A 25,440-nucleotide genomic window follows, 5' to 3' on the forward strand; every position below is an offset into this window, starting at 1 on the left:
CCATAATCCTATAGTTTTAAATGGTACTCTACTTCACCTACAACAAGAAAATATATAAATTAAAACTATACGAATAAACCATTTTTATTCTTTGCAGAATTTATAATTGGAAATAACCTGTATATCCCTCAGAAAAAGCATCGTTAAACAAAACATTGTGTTATAAACTAGGAGAGAGGTAGGCATAAAAATAATTCTGGATCTCATTTTGTAATGACACAATGTCTTCCAATATACACTAAATAAAAAACCAAGATGAAAATTTGTATTTATTGGGCCACATTAGTAGCTCAGTGGGTTAAGTGTCCAACACTTGTTTTCAGCTCAATCATGATTTCAGGGTCATGAGATTGAGCTCTGAGTTGGGCTCCAAGCTGGGTGTGAAGCCTGTTTGAGATTCTTTCTCCCTCTACCCCTCTCATGCTCTCATGCTCGCTCTCTCTCAAAAAAAAAAAAAAAAATCTCTTTATTAAACTACAATATATGTATTAAAAGATCATATATATGCTTGCTTATCATTAAATATATTAAATATTTATGGACTAATTTTTAAAACTCTGACAATATTAATAGTCTCTAATGAAGACAATTACCTCTCTGAAAGGACAAATGTGAAGGTCACACTTTCACTGCATATATCTCATTAATTTTGAATTATATTCCATCTTTTTATAAAATTGTTAATGATAAAGGATACATATGTATTACTGTAAATAATTTAACAATAAAAAATATTTTCTAAATCAAATATTTATTACTTATATGTATATACTTTCTGTATATATGAACAGTTTCTAAAAATATACACAAAACACTGGCAGCATTGATTATCTCAATGACCTTAATAAATATTATTTTATAACATTTATTATTATTTATAACATTTCAATATGGAATTGTGTAAATAATTTAAATATTTTTAATACTCTAAAGTATTAAGTATTAAGAAATGAAATAAACTTCCAAGGGCTCAGATTAGATATGAACCAATGTTAAATTTGTGTAGTTGTTTTTGAACCACTATGCTTTTGTGGTGTAGGATAGCTAGTGGTTAAAATTGTTTTGTGAGTTAGAATCTATGTGTATCATTTTGAAAATTATGTTTTTCTGAATTGATTATATTTGTTAGCAAATGTGTAATTAGCATGTGAATAATAATCCTCATATACAAATGCTAATCTTTTTATATATATTTCAAGTTTTTATTTAAATTCTAGTTATTTGGGATCCCTGGGTGGCGCAGCGGTTTGGCGCCTGCCTTTGGCCCACGGCGCGATCCTGGAGACCCAGGATCGAATCCCACGTCGGGCTCCCGGTGTATGGAGCCTGCTTCTCCCTCTGCCTGTGTCTCTGCCTCTCTCTCTCTCACTGTGTGCCTATCATAAATAAATTAAAAAAATTAAAAAAAATAAATTCTAGTTATTTAATACATAGTGTAATATTAGTTTCAGGAGTAGAATCTAGTGATTCATAACTTATATGCAATGCTCAGGGCTCATCACAAGTGTCCTCCTTAACTCCCATCTCCCATTTAATCCATTCTCCACCCATTTTCTCCTTCAGCAACCGTCAGTTTGCTCTCTATAGTTAAAAGTCTTATGATTTGCCTCCCTCTTTTTTTTCCTTTCCCCTACATTCATCTGTTTTGTTTCTAAAATTCCACATATGAGTGAAATCATAGTATATTTGTCTTTCTCTGATTAACTTTCAGTTTAGCATAATGCAGTCTAGTTCTATCCACATCATTACAAATGGTAAGATTTCATTTTTTTTATGGCTAATAGTCTGATGCAGCCACTCTGGAAAATAGTATGGAGGTTCCTCAAAAAGTTAAAAATAGAACTACCCTATGATCCAGCAATTGAACTACTAGGTAATTGCCCAAAGGATACAAAAAATACTGATTCAAAGAGACACATGCATCCTAATGTTTATAACAGAATTAACAGTAGCCAAATTATAGAAAGAGCCCAAATGTCCATCAACTGATGAATGGATTAAGAAGAGGTGGTATACATACAATGGAATATTGCTCAGCCATCAAAAAGAATGAAATCTTGCCATTTGCAAAGACATGGAGCTAGAATGTATCATGCTAAGCAAAATAAATCAGCCAATAAAGACAAATACCATATAATTTCACTCATGTGAAATTGAAGGAACAAAACTGATGCACATGGGGTTAAAAAAAAAGAGAGAGAGAGAGAGAGAGGGAAACCATAAAACAAACTCTTAACTATAGAGAACAATGGGTTAAATGGATGATGGGTTAAGGAGCACACTTATTGAATGAGCACTGGATTTTATATGTAAGTAATGAATCACTAAAATCTACTCTTGAAACAACATTACACTATATGTTACTACAATTGAAATAAAAATTTAAAATATTTTTTTTTAAAACAGTAGTAAATCTTTTGGGATTGACTTCTTTTTTTCCATTCAGCATAATCTCCTTGAAACCCATCCAAGTAGTTATGTGTATCAATAATTCCTTCCTTTTTATTGCCGAGTAGTATCTCATAATACATATGTACCACACTTTAGCATTTCCCTGTGAATGAGTCCAATTTTTTGCTATTACAAATAAAGTTGTCATGAACATTAGTGTATAGGGTTTTGTGTGATCATAGTTTTTATTTCTCTGACAATAATTGCCCTAACGTGCAATTGTTGGATTTCATGATAAATTGTATGCATAGTTTTTTTAAGAAACTGCCAGATTTTTCTAGCCGGTAAAAGTTGTATGTTTTTATTCACAGCTGTTTTTATTTCTTCAGTGATGATTAAAGTCATATAAAATTAAACCTAAATTTACTATTAAGATTTTTCTTTCCAGAAATTAGGATAGCCAACTGTTTAAATTAGGATATAGGCAGATGGTCAATGAATATTTTGTTCAATTCTAAGCCATCTATTTACAATATTTTAGTATTAAGTCTTTTTTTAACCAAAAATAGAACTAAATCTAAAATTATTCACTCTAATTCTTTTTAAGGAAGTGTTTTATAAGTTGCTTCCATAAATTCACAATTTAGATTTTAATTGTAATCATCAATGACTATCTTTTTTCTTTTTTTGTAATACTATTTTTAAGATAATAGCTTTCAGAAAGTCAATTTCTGGCACTTGGAACTCATGGAAAAAGCGACAAACTAAATGTAATAGAACATAAACCAAATGACTAATAATGAGTAACCAAATAGGAATTAATTGGCAAGGAAAATCAATTTAGAATTAAAAAATAGTTTTGCCTCATTGATTTTCATAGCTCATTGAACCATCACTGTTGCTTGTTTTATATCCCTTTGGATGATTACTGCTCCCAAGCCAGACTAAAATTGTGGTTAAACTTCCTCCACAAACAAGGACAGCTGATAAAGTCCAAGTAGGCATTAAAAAGCAAGTTAAGTTTTTAGGTGTTTCCTTCCAGGGTAATTTTTGCAGGGAAAATAAAAAAGATTTCTGAAAAGCCGTGGGATTAATGTCACAGAGTTAGATTTCAGTTCTATGTACATCACAGGGACATTTATGACAACCAAATGAATGTTTTCTTCCATCATTTTTATTAGTGTGTGATGGCTCCTATTTAGAGAGGGACAGTTTTTAATAAACATTCACTTTCAGACACTAATTTTCATATATGCCCTAAAAGCCTCTTTAAAGAAAAATGCCTCCAAGTTGTCACCGTCTTTGTTGCATTGTGGGGTGATCTTAAATTATTTTATGAGACAAAAAAATATTAATCTTATCTATTGGCAACTCCACAATGTATTTTGTGTATATTTAGTTACTACTTCTCAATATCTAGGATTACCTGGTATATAATTTATATTACCTTTCTCTCTAGGTCTACTTTTAAAAGCATGTTTTTCTTTGCATAAGCAAAATCATAGAACCTGTAATTTAGTGTCTTGTTAGAATCTTTATTTTTGGAGTAAGTGAATTTCAAGACATGTTAAAGTGTCCTAGGAAATTATTTTATTGAGAGATTTGCTGTTTTTGATCCATATGCTTTAAGTTATCACTGTGGTTTATTAAATCATATATATATATATATATATATATATATATATGCTTCATTATATATATATGCTTCATTAAAATTAAACTTCATTATTATTGAAGTTCTAGTTCAACAATTATAGTTATACAATGAAATAATTCCTTAAAGTTTCTATTAAAAAACTCTGATTAAAATGATGTAGATCTTATCTTAAAATATTTATATTATTAATTTGTTTCAGGTTTCAATGGCAGTATAAACTAATGCCTCTACAAATAATTCTCTTTCTGAACATTTCTCATACTATTGTTAAAATCAGAAACAAATGGAAACTAGTTTTGAAAATTTCCTGAGCAGACAAAAGCAGTTTAATCATACAAACAAAGCTTAAATGGTCTTATTTTGCAATGCTAACTGGACCTGGATCATATCTTACTTGTGCCTCTGGAAATAAGCAAAACTTGCACCAATTCTCAAGGTTGATGTGAGGTAACCACTGAAAACTGTAATCACTGTGACAGGTAAATAATCACTGCTTTCTCACTACATAAGCTGCTTTGTGATAATGTACCCCTGAGCCTCATTCCAAGCTCCGGTTTGAATGTTCCTGGCTTGCAAATAGACTTTTAGGGGTGTGCACAACAAATTTTCACTAATTTCTACCTTAGTGATTCATGGGTTTTACTTTGGCTATTTTGAATCTTTAACACTATGTAACTCAATGTTTTCCCAGTTTTGTTTTGAAAGTATGTTCTGAATTTGTTGTTCAATTGAAGTAATCAGTATGTTCTAATATACTTTATTAAAAAGTGATGGAAACTTTTCTTATCCTACAGAACATATGTGAGAGATAAATTTTGAATAAACTAAAATAATTCACATATGAAAAGAAAAAAGACTATAGAGATAAATATATAAATGTTATAAGCAACAACATAATGCATTTCTTACATGATTTATGGCATTTGAAGATAAATTAGGATTTTTTAAAGATATCTATCATGAAAAGGTTATCCACTTTGTTTTTCTCCCCTCTCTCTGGGACAGTGATGAAGTGTTACTTTTTTGTTACCTAAAACACCAGACTGTAAAGTGTATTAGTCCACTATAAACTGTTTTAAGGCAAAACGATAGGAAAAATGGGTTCCTCTTTTTATTTCTCTCAAAACTAGTTAGATAGAGGATTCATATTTCATACACAAACTATTTAGATACTGGATTTACAAAGATACTTTTCATTAAATATTGATTTAATCTTAGTTAACCAGTTGAAATTTTAATAGTCACTTTTAATTTTATAGTCAGTTTTGAGAAATCAAAGAGTCTACAAAAATCATAGTGAACTATCAAAATTGCTTCTGATAGTATTATTTCAATCTGATAAGTTTCTCTTTACTTGGGCCATCTTTTATACATAATAAGGTTAATTGAGTGGCTTCAAACTTATTTTGCTATTATAGACTTCTGTCAAGGAGGAAGGAATAGCAAGGAGGGGCAAGATGGTGGAGGAGTAGGAGTTCTCACCTAGCCCCACCAACTTACCTTCATAACTTTCAAAACATCCTGAACACCTATGAATTTGACCTGAGATATAGAGCATCTGAAATGCTACAGAGAGTAAAATTTTTGCTTCTAATAGGGTAGGAAGGTGAAAAAAAAAATTTTTTTTAAAGAATAAAGTGAGGGAGAGGAACCATGAGTAGCTGGGCTAAAGTGAGCAGCAAAAGCCCACAGGGCAGGAAAGCCCAGCCCTGGACAAGCAGGAATTTAAAAAATCTACGCCTGAGTTTTCCCTGATGGAAAAGCGCTTAGCAGGGAAATCAGGCAAAACCCCAGACGAGGCAGTAAAGCTCTCAAGATTCCCGGAGTCACTATAAGAGGAAGGGACGCCTGGGGGAAAGCTCACAGCAAACTGCAGTCCAATATCAGTAAAAGGCTGGAGTGCAGAGGCCCTGGGGCATTTGGGAGAAGCCAGTTGGTCAGGCAGGTGGCTCTGGGTGAAGGTGGTGAGCCCTATTCCCTTCAGGACAAGGAGTCCCCGGGATCATGGGGACTCCAGATCCCAGGGCACCCAAGCAGCACTGGGCCCCAGATCCCAGGGCACCCAAGCAGACAAATCCTATTATCCTGTGCTCCCCCTGGAACAGGCGGGGCGGAGAGGACTCTCCTGCTGCCTGGTGCCCCCAAGATGTGCAGCACACCCCCCCCCCCGCCGCCCTGGGAGCACCTAAGCCAGTGTGGACAGGGAGACTGTGGTATTTACTCTGGGAGCTGACTCCAGAGCTGGAGAGCTGGCCGCTGCCAGTGTTGTTCCTCCTGGTGTCACCATGTGCCTGGGAGGGGCGAGGCTGCCAGGGGACAGGGCCTCACAGGATAAACAGCTCCCACTGAGCCCGGCCCTCTGCAGGGCAGCACCCCCAGGTACACACACCTGAGAAACAGCACAGCAGCCCCTCCCCCAGAAGACCAGTTGGAAGGTCGGGGGAAGAGCAAGTCCTCGACCTAGCAGCACTGGAAAACTCCAGGACTAAAAGAAAACAATATATAGAAATAGAGGGTCCCCCCTTTTTTCTTTTTTTTCCCTTTTTCCATTAGTACTCATTTTTTAAAAAAGATTTTATTTATTTATTCATGAGAGACACAGAGAGAGAGAGAGAGGCAGAGACACAAGCAGAGGGAAAAGCAGGCTCCATGCAGGGAGCTTGACATGGGACTCCATTCCAGGTCTCCAGGATCACTTCCTGGGCCAAAGGCGGCATTAAACCACTGAGCCACCTGGGCTGCCCCTCATTTTTATATCAGATTAAAAATTTCCAATATTTTTTCTCTTTTCCCACCTTAACTATACAATATTTTACCAGCTCTTCATTTGTAAGTTTTCTTTTTTCCTTTTTGACTTTCATATTTCTACAATTACATGTCTTAGATATATTTTTCACTTCCAGATTCCCTTCAACTTATTCAATTTAATTTTGGGAGATATATGAGATATGGGTTTTTGTTTTGTGTTTTTTGTTTTTTTCTGCCTCATTATATTCCACAATGGTGGAAGTTAATACCTTCTAAAACATGACCAACATACACCCATAACCAAGTGGAATATTGTGTTGGTTCATTCTGTGAGATTATATTCTCTATCCATTCCCATTGTGCCTCCCTCTTTTATCTTGTTTATTTTGGTGGACAATGTTGGGGCTTTATATAAGTATTGCTGATTTATATACATTTGGGACTGAGCATCTTCTAATATACAGAACAAAAAGAACAAAATACACTCAGAACCAAGAGGATCACCCTCTAGAACCCCTCAGGTGGGCTACATTATCTCTCCACTACCAATTCTTCACCACTACCATCCCCAACTTTTTTTTTCTCTTTTTCTATTTTCTTTACTTCCCCCCCCCCTTTTCCTTTTATAATTCTTCTTTGTTTTTGGTTTTTGGCTTTTTATTTTTACTACTTTGTTTTAAAATTTACTATTCACTTTAGTGGTCCTTTTGTTATATTTCATTATGTTCTTTTTATTTTGTTTTCTGGTCTCTGGCCCTTCGAAATCATCTAGGGTGTATTTTACTTAGGTCATGGTTGATATTCTTGACTCAGCCCGCTCATACAGCCACTCTGCACTGAGCAAAATGACTAGAAGGAAGAATTCACCACAAAAGAAAGAATCAGGAACAGTACTCTCTGCCACAGAGTTACAGAATAAGGATTTCAATTTGATGTCAGAAGGTCAATTCAGAAGCACAATTATAAAGCTACTGGTGGCTCTGGAAAAAAGCATAAAGGACCCTAGAGATTTCATTACTGCAGAATTGAGATCTAATCAATGAGAAGCGCACTTGATGGGATGAGCATTAAACTTTATCTTGGCAAATCGAACTTCAGTAAAAACAAATGGAAAAAAATGGAGGAAGGGATAGAAAATAGGAAATAGTGTTTTTCCAGCTATTTCCCCATACTTTTAGATATATCTTGATATATTATAAACCATGTGAATTCATTTTCTTGTGATTTTCAAGTACACATCCTTGCATATCATAAAAGTAATGGGAAGAAGACATCAAATGACTATACAAATATTGGTAGCCTTTATGTAGCCCCCATGCCTATTCTAATGCTAATAGATGGTTAAAAATATGAACGCTACAGGCAGTGGGAACTGGGGATTGTGTAATTATATAGAGATTTGAATCTCAGTCTGTCATTTACTGGCTTTGCTGCTTTGTTCATGTCATAATACTTCTCTGAGCTTGTTTCCTCATCCCTAAATGGAATTAGTGATGCTGTGTTATTGCAGTGTTAAGACATCCTGAGATGTATGCATTGCACTACAGCCATAGTGCCCATGATTGAGAAGTACCATATTTATTAGCCCCATCTCCACATTTCCTGCCTTTAATGTTAAGACAGATTTGATGCTAGTGTTCCTATTGGTCAGGCTGAAGATCTATCTCAAAAGAAAATACCATAATAGAGTAAAAATTAAATCATCAATATAATATTTTTATCCAGTCTGATACCCTGTGTCTTTTGATGAGGATCATTTAGCCCATTCATGTTCAAAGTAACTACTGAAAGATATGAATTTAGTGTCATTGCTATCGCTATTTAGTCCCTGTTTTTGTGGATTATTTCTTTGGGCTGCCTCTTTCTTATACAGGGTTCCCCTTAATATTTCTTGCAGAGCTGGTTTGGTGGTCACATATTCTTTCAGTTTCTGCCTATCCTGGAAGCTCTTTATCTCTCATTCTATTCTGAATGACAGCCTTACTGGATAAAGTATTCTTGGCTGCATGTTCTTCTCATTTAGGACCCTGAATATATCCTGCCAGCCCTTTCTGGCCTGCCAGGGCTCTGTGGAGAGGTCTGCTATTAATCTAATATTTCTTTCCATATAAGTTAGGGATCTCTTTTCTCTTGCTGCTTTAAGGATTTTCACTTTATCTTTGGAATTTGCAAGTTTCACCATTAAATGTTGAGGTGTTGAACAGTTTTTATTGATTTTAGGGGTGGATCTCTCTGTCTTCTGGATCTGAATGCCTGTTTCCCTCCCCAAGTTAGGGAAGTTCTCAGCTATGATTTGTTCAAATATACATTGTGGTCCTCTCTCCCTCTCAGCCTCTTCTGGAACTCCAATTCTATGTAAATCCTTCCTTCTCATGCTATCATTTATTACTCTAAGCCTTTCCTCATGGTCTTTTAATTGGTTTTCTCTTTTGTCCTCAGCTCCCTTCCTTACCATCAACTTGTCTTCTATGTCACTCATTCTTTCATTAACCCTAGCAGTTAGGATATCCATTTTGGATTGCATTTCACTTACTTTATTTTTAATTTCGGCCAGTTTTGATCTCAATTCTGCAGTAACAAAGTCTCTAGAGTCCTTTATGCTTTTTTTCCAGAGCCACCAGTAGCTTTATAATTGTGCTTCTGAATTGGCTTCCTGACATCGTATTGAAATCCAAATTCTGTAGCTCTGTAGCAGAGAGTACTGTTTTTGGTTCTTTATTTTGTGGTAAATTCTTCCCTCTGGTCATTTTGTTCAGTGTAGAATGGCTGTATGAATGGGTTGAGTCAAAAATATCAAACACAACCTAAATAAAGAAGATAGTCATTGATGATTACAATTAAAATCTAAATTGTGAATTGATGGAAGCAACTTATAAAACACTTCCTTAAAAAGAATTAGAGTGAATAATTTTTATTTAGTTCTGTTTTGGTTAAAAAAAGACTTAATACTAAAATATTGTAAATAGATGGCTTAGAATTGAACAAAATATTCATTGACCATCTGCCTATATCCTAATTTAAACAGTTGGCTATCCTAATTTCTGGAAAGAAAAAAACATTTTTTTTAAGATTTTATTTATTTATTCATGAGAGACACAGAGAGAAAGAGAGGCAGAGACACAGGCAGAGAGAAAAGCAGACTCCATGCAGGGAGCCTGATGTGGGACTCAATCCTGGGTATCCAGGATCACACCCTGGGCTGAAAGCAGGTGCTAAACTGCTGAGCCACCCAGGGATTCCCTGGAAATAAAAATCTTAATAGTAAACTTAGGTTTAATTTTATATGACTTTAATCATCACTGAAGAAATACAAATGAGGTCAGAGACCAAAAAAATGCAAAAGATCAGAACAAAATATAACAAAAGGACCACTAAAGTTAAAAACAAATTTTAAAACAAAGTAGTAAGAAATGAAAGGCCAGAAACCCCAAAGATGAAGAAAAAAGAAAAAGGATAAAAGAAAAAAATAGAAAAAAAATAAAGAAGAATAAGAGAAAAAAGAAAAAAAAAGGGGGGGGGACTGGGGGATGGTGGTGGTCAGAAACTGGTAGTGGAGAGAGAATGTAGTCTACCTGATGGGTCCTAGAGAGTGATCCTCTTGGTTCAGAGTGTATTTTGTTCTGTATGTTAGAAGATGCTCAATCCTAAATTTATACAAACCAGCAATACTTATAGAAAGCCCCAACAGTGACCACCAAAACATAAATGAAATAAAAGAGGGGGGCAGAATGGGAATAAATAGAGATTATAGAGATTATAATCTCACAGAATGAATGAGCACAGTATTCCACTTGGTTCTGGGTATATGTTGGTCATGTTTTAGAAGGTATTAACTTCCGCCATTGTAGAATACAATGAGGCAGAGACAACACAAAACACAAAACAAAAACCCGTATCTCATATATCTCCCAAAATTAAATTGAATAAGTTGAAGGGAATCCAGAAGTGAAAAATATATCTAAGACATGTAATTGTAGAAATATGAAAGTCAAAAAGGAAAAAAGAAAACTTATAAATGAAGAGCTGGTAAAATATTATAGTTAAGGAGAGAAAAAATATTGGAAATTTTTAGTCTGATATAAAAAAAGAGTTGTATTGAAAAAGGAATTTTTTTTTTAAATGGGGACCATCTAGCTCTATATACTATATTCCCTACTTTTTCCCTCAGTCCTGGAGCTTTCCAGCACTCTTTGGTCAAGAACTTGCTCTTCCCCTGTTCTTTCAGCTGGTCTTCTGGAGGAGGCATCTTCTGTGTTGATTCTCAGGTGTCTGTGCCTGGGCGGAGATTCCTCACCCCTTGCTTGGTGACCAGCTCAGCATGAGGTATTTACCCTGAGAGGCGCTTATTCCCTTGTGGCCCTGCCTCTCCCTGGCACAAGGTCAAACAAGGAGGGTAAACAACAATGGTGGTGGCCAGATCTCCAGCTCTGGAGTCAGCTCCCCATGAGTAACTAATGTAGTGTCCCATTCCACACTGGCCTAGATGGTCCTAGGGCTGGCACAGGTGCCCTGATATGCACAGCTTGGGGGCACCCAGCAGCAGGAGAGCTCTCATTGTCCTGTGCCCTCCTGCTTCTTCCTGTCCTGGGGGAATGCAGGGTCTCTGGCTTTGTTTGCTTGGGCACCCTGGGATCTGGGGCCGTGTGCTGCTTGAACCATGCTCCTGGGGGCCACCTCTCCTGAAGGGAATGGGGCATAGCCACCTCTATCCGGATCCAGCCCGCCTACCCGATTGGCTTCTCCCAAATACTGCAAGGGCTGTGGCACTCCATTCCTTTACTGATATCTGACTGTGGTTTGCAGTGAGCTTTCCCTGGAGTGCCCCCTCCTCTAATAGTGACTCTGGGAATCTTGAGGCTTCGCTGTCCCTCCTGGTATTTTGCCTGATTTCCTTGCTAACCACTTTTCTATTTAGGAAAAATCCGGCATGAGTTTTTAAAGTTCCCACTTCTCCAGGGCTGGGTTTTCCTGTCCCGGAGGCTTTCACTACTCTGCTTTAGTAGGGCTACTCGTGGTACCCCTCCCCCATCTTATTCTTTTTAATTTTTTATTTTTTTCTGCATTTGTACCTTGTTAGAAGTGAAAACTTTTCTCTCTGTAGCATTCCAGCTGTTCTCTCTTTAAATGTCAGGTTGAATTCAGAGGTGTTCAGGATGTTTTGAAAGTTACCTACCTAAGTTGGTGGGACCAGGTGAGTTGAGAACTTCTACTCTTCCACCATCTTGCCCCACCTCCCCTCAATATAATATTTTGTAAACCTAAGTCTTGTAATATTAGAACAGAGTCCACAGATAGGTGGACAAGAGTTTTATGCAACCTTGGATAAAATTCTATACAATCTATCCCTCCTTGTTTGAGATCAACTTATTTCTGGGTAGATGAAAATACTTTTTTAAGGAAATTTTGTCTTTACAAGAACATTTCCTGCCTTTGTGGACACTCAGGAGAACATCATATGCACATCCAAGTGCTACTTTATTTCAGGGAACATATGTGAAGAAAATGCCAATTCTGAACAGAATTGGATACCTAGGATAGACATGGATAGGCTTTCCCCCTGTGATGGACACTGGGATCTAGAATAAATTTACTTTGAATGAATATAAGATATGCTAGGAAGAGCTGCAAGAGTGCCTGCTCCATCCTAATTGATTTGTTGCCATTTTCTCTTTTCAACTGGAAGTAGAACAGGTTAAGCCATATAATAGGACTTTTAGGGGAGATGAAAATGTTTTGGAAGTAGATACAGGATGTGGTTGCACATTGTTCTGAATATAAGAAAAGCCACCAAACTGTCCACTTTAAAATTAATACAGTTACATTAGTTTCACCTCAATAAAAACAATGCAAAAAAAACTTTTAAGAACTCTTTTTATGAATTTTAATATTGTCAATAGGTGAAAAAAATGCTCATTGTCTACTCCATAACTATACCCTGAGAATGATATAGTATAATTTTAGTTATAAATTCCAATTTGGCAAATTGATTTAATAATATGCTTTTAAATTGCCTTTTTGAGAGTTGATGTTTTTTCCTGGATGTAACTTTTCTTTTAGTTTGAAATTCATGGCTGAGATTCAGATGTGTTACACTATTTATTTATTTATTTATTTATTTATTTATTTATTTATTTATTTATTTTAGGTCTTTGTATCTGAAGTGTAGCTTCAGCTACATCCTGTGTTTACATCAGCACTCTGCACCTAAGATAGGAGACTTCTAAAGTTGTCGCTAACAGGGGTACCTGCAAGGGCCAGTCAATTAAGCATCTGCCTTTGGCTCAGTTCATGACCACAGAGTCCTTAGATTAAGCCCCATGTTGGGGCTTCCTGCTCAGTGGGAGCCTGTTTTCCCCTCTCCTCCTGTGATCTCTATCACTTTCACTCTAATAAATAAATAAGTAAATAAATAAATAAATAATACATTTTTTAAAAGTTTTCTCTAAGAATGTATTCAGACTTTGGAGTAATATTTCAAAGTAACAAGGGTCAATCAAATGTTAACCTTCATATTTCTCAAAATAATACTATAATCTAAAAAAAGTTGTAATAATAGTCTAGATTTGTCTGTTATGACACATTGTGTTATTGGGAAATGTGTGAACTGGCTATTCAAAATGGTTTAATGGATAAGAAGGATGATTGTTAATCTTTTGGAAATATCTAATAAACTTTTCAGTATCCATTAAACTGGAAATAGGTTTTTACTTGATATTGAAATATTCATTAAAAAATAAATGTTTTTTGGCTCCTTGAAGTTTTATACATATCAGACTTTCATAGTTCACAACAAATGTTTAGTACAACCATAGAGATCGAATCCTACAAAGACATGGACTTGATTTAGGTATTTAAAATTAACTACGCTTTGGACTAGTAATATAGAAACTTGTCAGTAAATGATTATCAGAATCCCAAGAAAAGGACATGAGACTTTGGTTTAGTTGTGATATTAAAAGTATACAAGTTATAACAGGCTAAAAGAAAGTAAGATGACACTTTTTAACTTCAAAATAGGAAGTGTGCCCTTTGTTTCCCATCATATTTCTTACATAGAGTCATATCTAAGGGTGAAAAAAGTTCATAGGAGCCAGGTACCGAAGGGGGGAAAAAAAACCATCATGTGTTCTAGTTTAACACTTTGGCTACTCAACATCTTCATATGCTCTTATTTCCAAACTTACACTTTCACAAAAAAAAATTGTTTAGGTTAATATAATCATGCCTTGAATAACAATAGGGAAATGCCAAAACTTCTGAAGGAGAATAGTGGTTTTTTTTTCAATATTAAACTAACCTTTTATTATAAGTACTTATATTCAAGATGACACAATTTTTGTCTTGGTTAGTTCTATTTGTCATCTTATTAGAATCTGGAATATATATTTTTTCCTACCTGAAATGTTCAGGCCACAGTGCTAGAGGAAAATGCTAGGACAAAGGAGAGAAAGAGTTTGGTCAGGAAATGGAGAGTGGCCATTAGCAGAGCCTCCAACTCCTCAGGGAAGAAGATAGAAACTTAAACAGGTGGAAATCTCTGCCAATCTCTGCAAAGGCCACACAAAGTACTGATGGTAAATGTTTGGGGTAAAATCTGAAGGAATTTGCCCTGGTACTTTTTAGTTCAATTGCCAATATATGGAATTCACAAGCAACAGCAAATCTATAGAAATAGAAAGTCAATTAGTAGTTTCCTGGGACTGAGAGTTGGAAGTGGGTATTTACTGTAAATGGGAACGATAGATCCCATTTGGCTGAAGGAAGTGTTCTTGAACTGGATGGTGGTGATAGCTACATACCTCAATATTTTTAAACAGATCATCAAACTATACATTAAAATGGGTGGATTTTAAGATACAAAAATTATATGATGATAAAGTTGTTGAAAAAAAATCATGGCAACTGAAGGCAGTAGGTTTTTAATCACTCCTCAACCTACTGACCAAGGCTACTAAAATCAAATTCTGACAGCTCTCTTTCCTCTAATAGTTACCTTTACAGGAGGGTCTCCCTGCAATATCTACTAAATTAATTAGAAGGGGATATGAAAAAGAATTATCCTAGAACATCCTATAATTAAATATTCCCATTGCATTTATGATTCTTAAGCTTGAAACCATAAGATAGTCTTGAGTCTTGTGTGATTCCAGATGTGAGTCCCATAGGACTGAATAGCTGGACTTCAAGATCTGTAGAATATGTATTACTGTCCTTTCTCTCCCATGAATGGTTTTGTTATCATTATATGTAAAACACAAATAATGAAGATTTCTGAACTCATGTTGTGAATGCATTTTTTTTTCTCTGCTGTTATTCATCATCAGGGTTTCACTGAACTAGGAGGAGGAGACTGAAATCCTGAGCTCATACAGTGGCACTTTTGCCCATAGGACACTTACAGGGTAAGGCTGAATGACAGTGAGGAGTATCAATTCTTTTCAACTCCTGACCAGGTCGATGACCTTCTCCCTCTGTGCAGCACTGACTGGCTCATTTGTTATTACAGTCTGCTCTCATGGGATGCTTGCCATTGGAGGGGCCACCTGGTGTAATGGAGCCAACGGCCACTTGGCTTTTCACTCCTGGCCACAAAACGAAACCCGATCACAGGGTCGCTCAACATCTCCACCCTCCGAGGGGCTGGAGGGAGGAATTTGGCAGCTCTCTACCCGAGGGTCGTCAAATGGGATGCCCTGCATTGTGATTGACGATGCTTCGTCATCTCACATATTGCCATCCATATTCCCAGTCATCTCCCCCATCTATAGGGCGACACCTGGTTGAAGCTCCAGGTTCCCGAGGGAGGTGGCCAGCTTAAAGACGACGTCCTGTAGTAGATCACCGAATATAACTCAGAATAGTCAAACAGAAGAACTGCACAGGGCAAGGCATAGGTAAAGGGTGTGTAGCCCTCATGGCTCTCTAGGATGCCCACTTTTCCCATACCTCCACGTGTTCACCATCCCGGAAGACAGAGTCTTGCCAGCTATTTTAACCAGATGTAGGCCAATGAATCTCAAGTAAGGTAAATGGAAAGAAAACCATAACTAGACATATTATAGAGAAACTAGTGAAGACAGAGACAAAAAAAAAGAAATTCTTGGAATCTTTAAAAGATAACTGGTGATTGTAGAATTAGGATTCTTTGCAAAGTATTGCTGTATTTCATCAAAAGCTCATCCTCTAATACTTTCACCATTTTCAACTCAAACTAGTTTTAAAAGCAAAATCTCCCAAATTCTAACCACTGTCCTGTTGATTTATTTTTTGGCAGTGATTTCTGCTGACAATATTCAAATTAATTATAGATTTTAGCTTCGATAAACAGAAATAAAATCTGCCAAATAAAACAAGAAGGGAATTTATGAGAAAAATTAGTTCTAGCTAAAAGGTTTCTCAAATGAGGTAAGAAAATGTGCTTCAATAAATGAGGGAAGGGTCAGAGATTAAATTTCAATCAAAATAGCACAGATGTGTGATAAGTAAAACACTGCCAAAGCTAGCACCATTAACACCATATTATTGGCACTGTATATCCGACTAGTTAAGTTTCCCCAGGAAATAACGTTCTATTGCTGTGGTCTCAAAGCATTTTCCCCACTGTCTGTCCTTTTAATTTAAGAGACATTATAATTTGTTCATAACAACCAGACCTATGAAAATGTTATTACATCTATACAATTCAAAGCCTTGCTGATATATAAATGAACAGACATTTTGTGAGAAGGCTTACAGTGTCAACATTTCATCTGTGAATCAAGAACAGGAAAAGCCTTATAAACTGAATTCTTACAAACTATATTGTTCCTCATCTCTCATCCATCAGAAAATAGATACCCATAAACTATTAATCAATTGTCAGAGATTATCAAATGATCACATATAAAATCAACTGATCAATTATTGCTGCCTGCAATGTTTATTGGCTACTAATAAGCCAAATATAAATTTAAACACAAAATACATGGTGTAAAATAGTAGGAAGAAAAATAAAATTAAGAAAACATAAAACAAAACAGAGGATTAGGGGAAGGGAAGGAAAAATAAAATAAGACAATATCAGAGAAGGTGGCAACCTAAAAGGGACTCTAAACTATAGGAAACAAACTGAGGATTGCTGGAGAGGAGGTGGATAGGGGGATGGGGTAACTGGGTGATGGCCTCTAAGGAGGGTACATGATGTAATGAGCACTGGATATTAATATGCAAGGGATGAATAGCTGAACTCTACATCAGAAACTAATAATACAATATATTAACTAATTAAACTTAAATAAAATAAGTTAAAAAATTCTGTTGACTCTTTGGATTCTCTGTAAGCAACGAAAGACTCAACTGTACTTAATCTGTTTATGAAGTGTGCTTCTCTGGTAATGAAATTCAACTAGTTGTGTTAGGTGATCCAATGGGCACACATTGGAAAACCTTCAAAAAGTTTAATAAAAATTAAAATAATAATTTTAATAGAAATATAAAAATGAACATATATTAAATATTTTATTTAACTGCAATGAAGAAGTGAAGCAAGTATTTTAACAGGTTCAAAGGAGAATTGAAGAGACACACTTATAAAACTGGAATATTTAAATAAATGTGAAAATGGACACAGAACTGGACTGTTCCAGTGAAGGGAATAAGCCAATTGAAACTCCATAAGAAAGGATAGAATTTTTGTGGAAAATTATTTGTAAGAAATAGTGGTTTTGCATCACTACCAGTTATTATGATTTACAGAATTACAAAATAGTTCCCATAAAAACAGAATTATATAAATTGGAATGATATAGACAATGCATAATTTTCAGTAAAGCTTGCATTTTTTAATGAATTCTTTAAAAATATATGATGCTATTATAGCACTCTATTTCCCTATAAAAATATTTAATTTTTCTGTGATTGTTATCTATAGAATTCTCTGTCTACAGGCTTGTCTATAGAAATATCTTTCCTCGAACATTTCTCACATTGTATTTTTCTAAAACATAAAAGAATAGCCAGAAGTGCGATGAGAATAACTAGACAATTTCAGCTCTAATGTATTTTTAAATGCATTAAAATGAAATATTTTAGATGTTTTATTTTTAATTTTTTTGCATTATGAGCCTTTGTTTTTGCATGTAGGTTGAAACTAAACTGTCTAATATATTTTGATTTTCTAAAAGCCTGAAAATAAATGTTTTTGTAGGAAACAAAGTGTAATGTTTTCTACAGCATAGAGAACTATCAAAGCTTAACAGCTTAGTGAGTGACTTAAGCTCATGAAATGACAAATGTAATAGTTTTCTTCATCTTTGTATGCCTTTGAAGAACCAGAAAAGGTCAAAATGAAAAATAAGGGAAAGAGAAAAATTGCCATACTAATTAATACTAATTAAAGTATGGTAGAGACTTTTTTCAATCTGGAAAACTTTCATCAAGATAATAAATTGCTATTTTATAGCTTTGGACATTTACATAAATTTGTTCAATACTTAACTCAGATGCTTGACTTACAAGAATTTAAAAAACAAAAACAAAAAAATAAAAACAATTGCTACATAGTGTATCTCTAGATTGGAAGTAAAATTTACATCTTTAAATCTGGAGGGACTCTTAGATACATATTCTTATTGTTTCAAATTAACATAATTTATTAAATGCTAAATTGTATCACAATGCTAGCTGAGTTTTGCCATAATGAATTATTATTTTTCTAATTGTTTTATAATGGCATCTGGTAGAGAAACTCCTTCAAGTGTTACAAAAATACTAGTTTCATCTATCTCAAAACAAATAATTGAAAAGCTATAATTTACCATATAAAGAGGGTCTCTTCTGACTCGTTTTTTCTAATCAGTAAAAAAAAACAATGATAATTGGCCTTCATTGAACATAAAACGTTATGCACTGTAGAGATTTTCAGATTGGCAGTTTCTCTTACTGCTCTTACACATTCTTCAGTTTGTTTCAGCTGTTAGAGAAAAAACTACCTGATTAGAACCACTTAACTCTGGGCAGCCCTGGTGGCTCAGCGGTTTAGTGCCAAATTCAGCCAGGGCCTGATACTGGAGACCCAGGATCAAGTCCCATGTCAGGCTCCCTGCATGGAGCCTGCTTCTTCCTCTGCCTGTGTCTCTGCCTCTCTCTGTGTTTCTCATGAATAAATTAAAAAAAAAAAAGAACCACTTAACTCTGAAATGTAAGTATATGAGAATTGTAAGCATCCAGGAACATTTATAATTTAAAACTGAATGGCTGCTAGCATAAATAAAAATCTCCAAATTTTTATTTCTGGCTCTGGTAAGGTTTTAGGATAAACTTTTCTATTTTTCTATCAGTTCTATTTACCCAGAAGTAATTTCATATATGCAACTGATAAATTATTAAACACTACATCTGAAACTAATGATGTACTATATTTTGGCTAATTGAATTTAAATTAAAAAAAAAGGAAAAATTGTATAGAAAAGTTTGTATGCTTTATCTATTCTTTCACATTATGGTAAACAAACAAGAGATTAATCAGATCAGAAAATAATATGGTTTCTGTTTTATTTTTACATGTATTGAAGGATTTGGACTTGGATTCTGACTAGGGATGTCAGGGTAACTAGTTACTTTAACTGCTCTGACACTCATTAGCCAGAAACATTTGGAATGTCATTTGACAATGTTTCCTTATTGATAATATAAAATTATACCAATGGCACAGGATTCTAATGAATATCAAATAATACATTCCCAGAATATAAGTAAATACTTCACAGAAATCATCCACTTAAGGGGTTAGGAAATATTTTCTATAAAAGTCAAGATAGTAAATAATTTATGCTTTACATCCATATGGTTTTGGTTGTAGTGACTCTAGTCTGCCATGGTAGAGTGCAGGCAACCACGACAATAAGTAAATGAGAATGTGGCTGTGTTCCAATAACATTTCATTTATGGGCACTGAAATTGGAATATTATGAAACTTTCATTTGTCATGGAATTTTATTTTTTGGCAATTATCAAATTATAGTTATTAATAAAGTATTCTAAACATGGAGGTAACACAAAAAAAGGCAATGGGCTGAATTTTGAAGGTTCCTAACATTGCTCCTATTCAAACCCTCACTTTAGTCAGTGAAACCTCCCCATAACCCCTAAAAAACTTCTTAGAGAATGATTTGAATGATATAATGCATCTGAAAGAGTCATATAAATTGTAAGTATTTAGACAATTAGTCATTGTTTCATTAGTTATTACAAATATCAGCTTGGAAGCTTATAATATGTTTTTTGCTATTCAAATAATCATTGAATAACTCTATAAATTTAGAGACATAATCTTAAATTAGGGACAATAAAATAGACTTACATTTCTGTTTATACCAGTAAAGGTAACTAACCCAATATAGTAATGACATTAATATTTACAGATTTTTAAATTTATTCTTGAGTTTAATGAGAGTAAAAACTGACTCATATTTCCAAAAAGGGTAGTTAGCTTTCAGTAGGCAAAAATAAAAATGTTATTTAAATTATATATGTAGCAATACAGTCACTTGAAATGAGACTGGCTTAATTTATTATTTCATTATGGTTTGTCAAAATGGCAAAACTATATTTACATTTTGCAAAAATGTAAGCACTTTAAAAGTAGATGTAAGCAGAAGTAGAAGGAGCTGGATTTCTACCACTTTGGATTTTTTTTCTGCTCATTGGCATACGACCATTGGTGAAACACTGGAACTCTTTTAGCTCTGGAACTCCAGGCAAGTAGATTATCTTCCCAAGTTTAAAATATAAATGTGGACTCTCTATATTTCTTCACTTTCATTCATCTCTCAAATTCCTTATATTTTGCATCCTAAATTGTATTTTCACCTTTATAAATTGATTTTTAATTCAACTGAACTGAATTATGACACTCCCTCTTCCTGAAATCATGGATTTTTTTTTTAGAACAAGAACTTAAATTCCATAAGGAGGTTAAGGATTGCATTTAGTTAGATTACAATTGTGGTTGATCTCAGAGTTCTAAAACCACAGTGGCTCAAATACAAAGTTCATTTTTATCTCATAATAAAAATCTAGGCTGATATGGCAGGTCTGCTCTCCAAGTAGATCAAGGCCACTTCTATCATTTTGTTCCTCCAACCTCATGATGCTCCTTTATTCAGCTGGTCCCAGATAGCTCACCATAGAGTCACATTGTAACCTGTGGTAAGGGAGGAAGAGAACCTGGGCAATCATGTGTTTTCTTATAAATACATAAATTAGGCATTGCATACACCCTTCCTCCTTCTGCTCACATTGACTAGTAATTATTCATATTGCAAGCCAAACATGGAAAGAGACTGAATAATAATAGCCTTATTTTTGGTATCCATATGCTTGCTCAACATTGAGCTTATGTTACTATATGTGTAACCCAAACAAAATCTATACTAAGTTAGATATTTCAACTGAGACTTTTAAGATGTGACAGATATCTGAGAGGTAGCTCACTATGCATAAATGTTCATGGGAGCATCTAAGAGGCAAATTACCTTAGCCCTTCATGGTAATGTAAGGGACTAAGATATAAGACATGAAACATTTTTGAGAATTTCTTTTGGAATAGCTAACCTATAAAGTCCATTCCTTCCCTTTCAATTAAGCTAAGAAGGAGAGAGCTTCTAGTCTTTCTTCTATAGTTAGACTTACTGTAGATTTAAAAAAAAAAAACAAAAGTCTAAAGAGAAGCTGCTTCATCTTTAGAGTAAAGAAAACTATCTTTAGAAGTATGTATCTTCACTTGATCTGTCAAGATTAAGTGACAACAGAGGTTGACACTTGCAGTTTGGTCAGTATAAAATTGTTTAAAAGTATTTTAATATTAAAAATATTAAAATACATTTGCACGAGAAATATATTTTAATGATCTATGCTCAAATATGTTCAATTATATCTTCTTGATTGTGGAAGTCGAGATGAGATCTTTGTATTTTTATTTACAAAAATAAAAAGACAAGTGGCAAGATATTAAGTGGAAATTAAACTGCAGGCATATAAAGAATGATCACTACAACTCTATACAGTAGTACCCCCTTTGCCACTGTTTTGCTTTCCATAGCATCAATAACCTGTGGTCAGCCATAGTCTGGAAGTAGGTGATTCTCTTTCTGACATACTGCTGGACAACCAATAGCAGTCTCATGCTACTTTACAATGCCTATGTTTTTCGCCTCACTTCACCTCACCACATAGGCATCTATCACCTAGCATCATCACAAGAGGAAGGGTGAGTACCAGTACAAGAAGATATTTTGAGAGAGAGAGAGAGAGACCACATTCACATAACTTTTTATTATAATATATTATTATGATTCTCCTACTTTATTATTAGTTATTGTTCTTAATCTCTTACTGTGCCCTATTTAAAAATTTAACTTTACGTAGGTATGTATGTATGTATGAGGAAAAAAGAAAACGTAATATGTATCAGCTTCAGTACTAACCACAGCTTCAATTATCCACTGGAGCTCCTGGAAAATATCCCCTGTGGATAAGGGGAGGCTATTGTACATTTTTCTCCCAATGTAAAAAACTAGTCCACAGAGAAACCTTAAGGAATTAAAAAAAAAAAAAACTCATTTTAAGTCTTTTCGAAACTTGTGTCTTGGGATGCCTGGGTGACTCACTGGTTGAACGTCTGCCTTTGGCTCAAGGCATGATCCCAGTCTGGGAAATGAATCCCGCAAAGGGCTCCCTAGGAGGAACCTGCTTCCCTCTGCCTATGTCTCTGCCTGTCTGCATGTCTCTCATAAATAAATAAATAAAATGTTAAAAGAAAAAAAAAAGAAAGAAAGAAAAAAAGGAAGAAACTTGGGTCTTATTGTCTGACCACTATTAGGATTGCAAAATTTAAAAGATGATTAATTGGGATATGGTTGTCTAAATTGGGAATGAATTCAAGATTAGTAAAGTTTTAAACTGGATATGAAATAATACTTGTGTTCCGTTTGTGGTTACCCCACCATAAGTAAGGGAGCTAACCTCTTAGTTGTTTACCTCCACCTCTGCCCTTAAAATTAGAATTTATAGGAAAAATATAACACATGGTATATATTCAGACTCTTTAAATTGTTATTCATATTATGTTAACATAAAGGAACTTAAAAAAAGAAATAAATATTAAGTCATTGGATGACTAAGGTTTGCAAACAAGTAAAGATAAATCAGGATGGGTATCTATATGTTATAGTGCAGGAGATCCTGGAAAAATTGTGGAACATTCTTCTGAAGTATCCATTTTAATCAGCAAAACTAATTGGAAACCTTCATTAAGTATTTTTCATGGTAAATGGACTACTTCTACAATGTTACCGGTTCATGGACTGTGATGCATAATATTACAAAGTTCAGGTAACTACTCAAGGGATGCTCTTATATGGAAATTGAATTTATAAATTAAGTGTAATTCTGTTCACTGAGAAAATATTTTAATTCAGCTCTCAATTAGTTATGAGTCATGCACTTCTTTTCAGGAGATATTAGTTAAAGTAGTAAATACTGTTCAGAATTAATAATTATGGGATCTTTGAATAAGACAACATTGAATAAGTTTTCACAGAACCTGGATATTTTGAACTATAACAATGGTTTACTGTTCCTTTAATAAAAGTATGAATGCATTTTTTACAATTTTTTATTGGAGTTCAGTTTGCCAACATATAGCATAACACCCAGTCCCTCAGTCACCCCAACCCCCTTGCCCACCTCCCCATCCACTACCCCTTGTTAATTTCCCAGAGTTTGGTGTCTCTCATGTTTTGTCACCCTCACTGATATTTTCACTCATTTTCTCTCCTTTCCCTTTATTCCCTTTCACTAATTTTGATATTCCCCAAATGAATGAGACCATATAATGTTTGTCCTTTTCTGATTGACTTATTTCACTGAGCATAATACCCTCCAGGTCCCTCCACATCGAATCAAATGGTGGATACTTGCCATTTCTAATGGCTGAGTAATATTCCATTGTATACATAGACCACATCTTCTTTATCCATTCATCTTTCGATGGACACCGAGGCTCCTTCCACAGTTTGGCTATTGTGGACATTGCTGCTAGAAACATTGGGGCGTAGGTGTCCCGGCATTTCACTTCATCTGTATCTTTGGGGTAAATCCCCAACAGTGCAATTGCTGGGTCGTAGGGCAGATCTATTTTTTAACTCTTTGAGGCACCTCCACACAGTTTTCCAGAGTGGCTGCACCAGTTCACATTCCCACCAACAGTGCAAAAGTATGCCCCTTTCTCCACATCCTCTCCAACATTTGTGGTTTCCTGACTTGTTAATTTTCCCCATTCTCACTGGTGTGAGGTGGTATCTCATTGTGGTTTTGATTTGTATTTCCCTGATGGCAAGTGATGCAGAGCATTTTCTCATGTGCTTGTTGGCCATGTCTATGTTTTCCTCTGTGAGATTTCTCTTCATGTCTTTTGCCCATTTCATGATTGGATTGTTTGTTTCTTTGCTGTTGAGTTTAATAAGTTCTTTATAGATGTTGGATATTAGCCCTTTATCTGATAGGTCATTTGCAAATATCTTCTCCCATTCTGTACGTTGTCTTTTAGTTTTGTTGACTGGTTCTTTTGCTGTGCAGAGGCTTTTTATCTTGATGAAGTCCCACTAATTCATTTTTGCTTCTGTTTCTCTTGCCTTCAGAGATGTATTGTGCAAGAAGTTGCTGTGGTTAAGTTCAAAAGGGTGTTGCCTGTGTTCTTCTCTAGGATTTTGATGGAATCTTGTCTCACATTTAGATCTTTCATCCATTTTGAGTTTATCTTTGTGTATGGTGCAAGAGAGTGGTCTAGTTTCAGTCTTCTGCATGTGGATGTCCAATTTTCCCAGCACCATTTATTGAAGAGACTGTCTTTCTTCCAGTGGATAGTTTTTCCTGCTTTGTTGAATATTAGTTGACCATAAAGTTGAGGGTCCACTTCTGGATTCTCTATTCTGTTCCGTTGACCTATGTGTCTGTTTTTGTGCCACTACCACACTGTCTTGATGACCACAGCTTTGTAGTACAGCCTGAAATCTGGCATTGTGAGGCCCCAGCTATGGTTTTCTTTTTTAATATCCCCCTGGCTATTCGAGGTCTTTTCTGATTCCACACAAATCTTAAGATGATTTGTTCCAACTCTCTGAAGAAAGTCCATGGTATTTTGATAGGGATTGCATTGAACGTGTAAATTGCCCTGGGCAACATTGACATTTTCACAATATTAATTCTGCCAATCCACGAGCATGGAATATTTTTCCATCTCTTTGTGTCTTCCTCAATTTCTTTCAGAAGTGTTCTGTAGTTTTTAGGGTATAGATCCTAACCTCTTTGGTTAGGTTTATTCCTAGGTATCTTACGCTTTTCAGTGCAATTGTAAATGGGATTGATTCCTTAATTTCTCTTTCTTCAGTATCATTGTTAGTGTATAGAAATGCCACTGATTTCTGGGCATTGATTTTGCATCCTGCCATGCTACCAAATTGCTGTATGAGTTCTAGCAATCTTGCGGTGGAGTCTTTTGGGTTTTCTACGTACAGTATCATGTCATCTGTGAAGAGGGAGAGTTTGACTTCTTTGCCAATTGGAATGCCTTGTATTTTGTTGTTGTTGTTGTTGCCTGATTGCTG

Source organism: Nyctereutes procyonoides, unplaced genomic scaffold (assembly GCF_905146905.1).
Source record: "Nyctereutes procyonoides isolate TBG_1078 unplaced genomic scaffold, NYPRO_anot_genome, whole genome shotgun sequence".
NCBI lineage: Eukaryota > Metazoa > Chordata > Mammalia > Carnivora > Canidae > Nyctereutes > Nyctereutes procyonoides.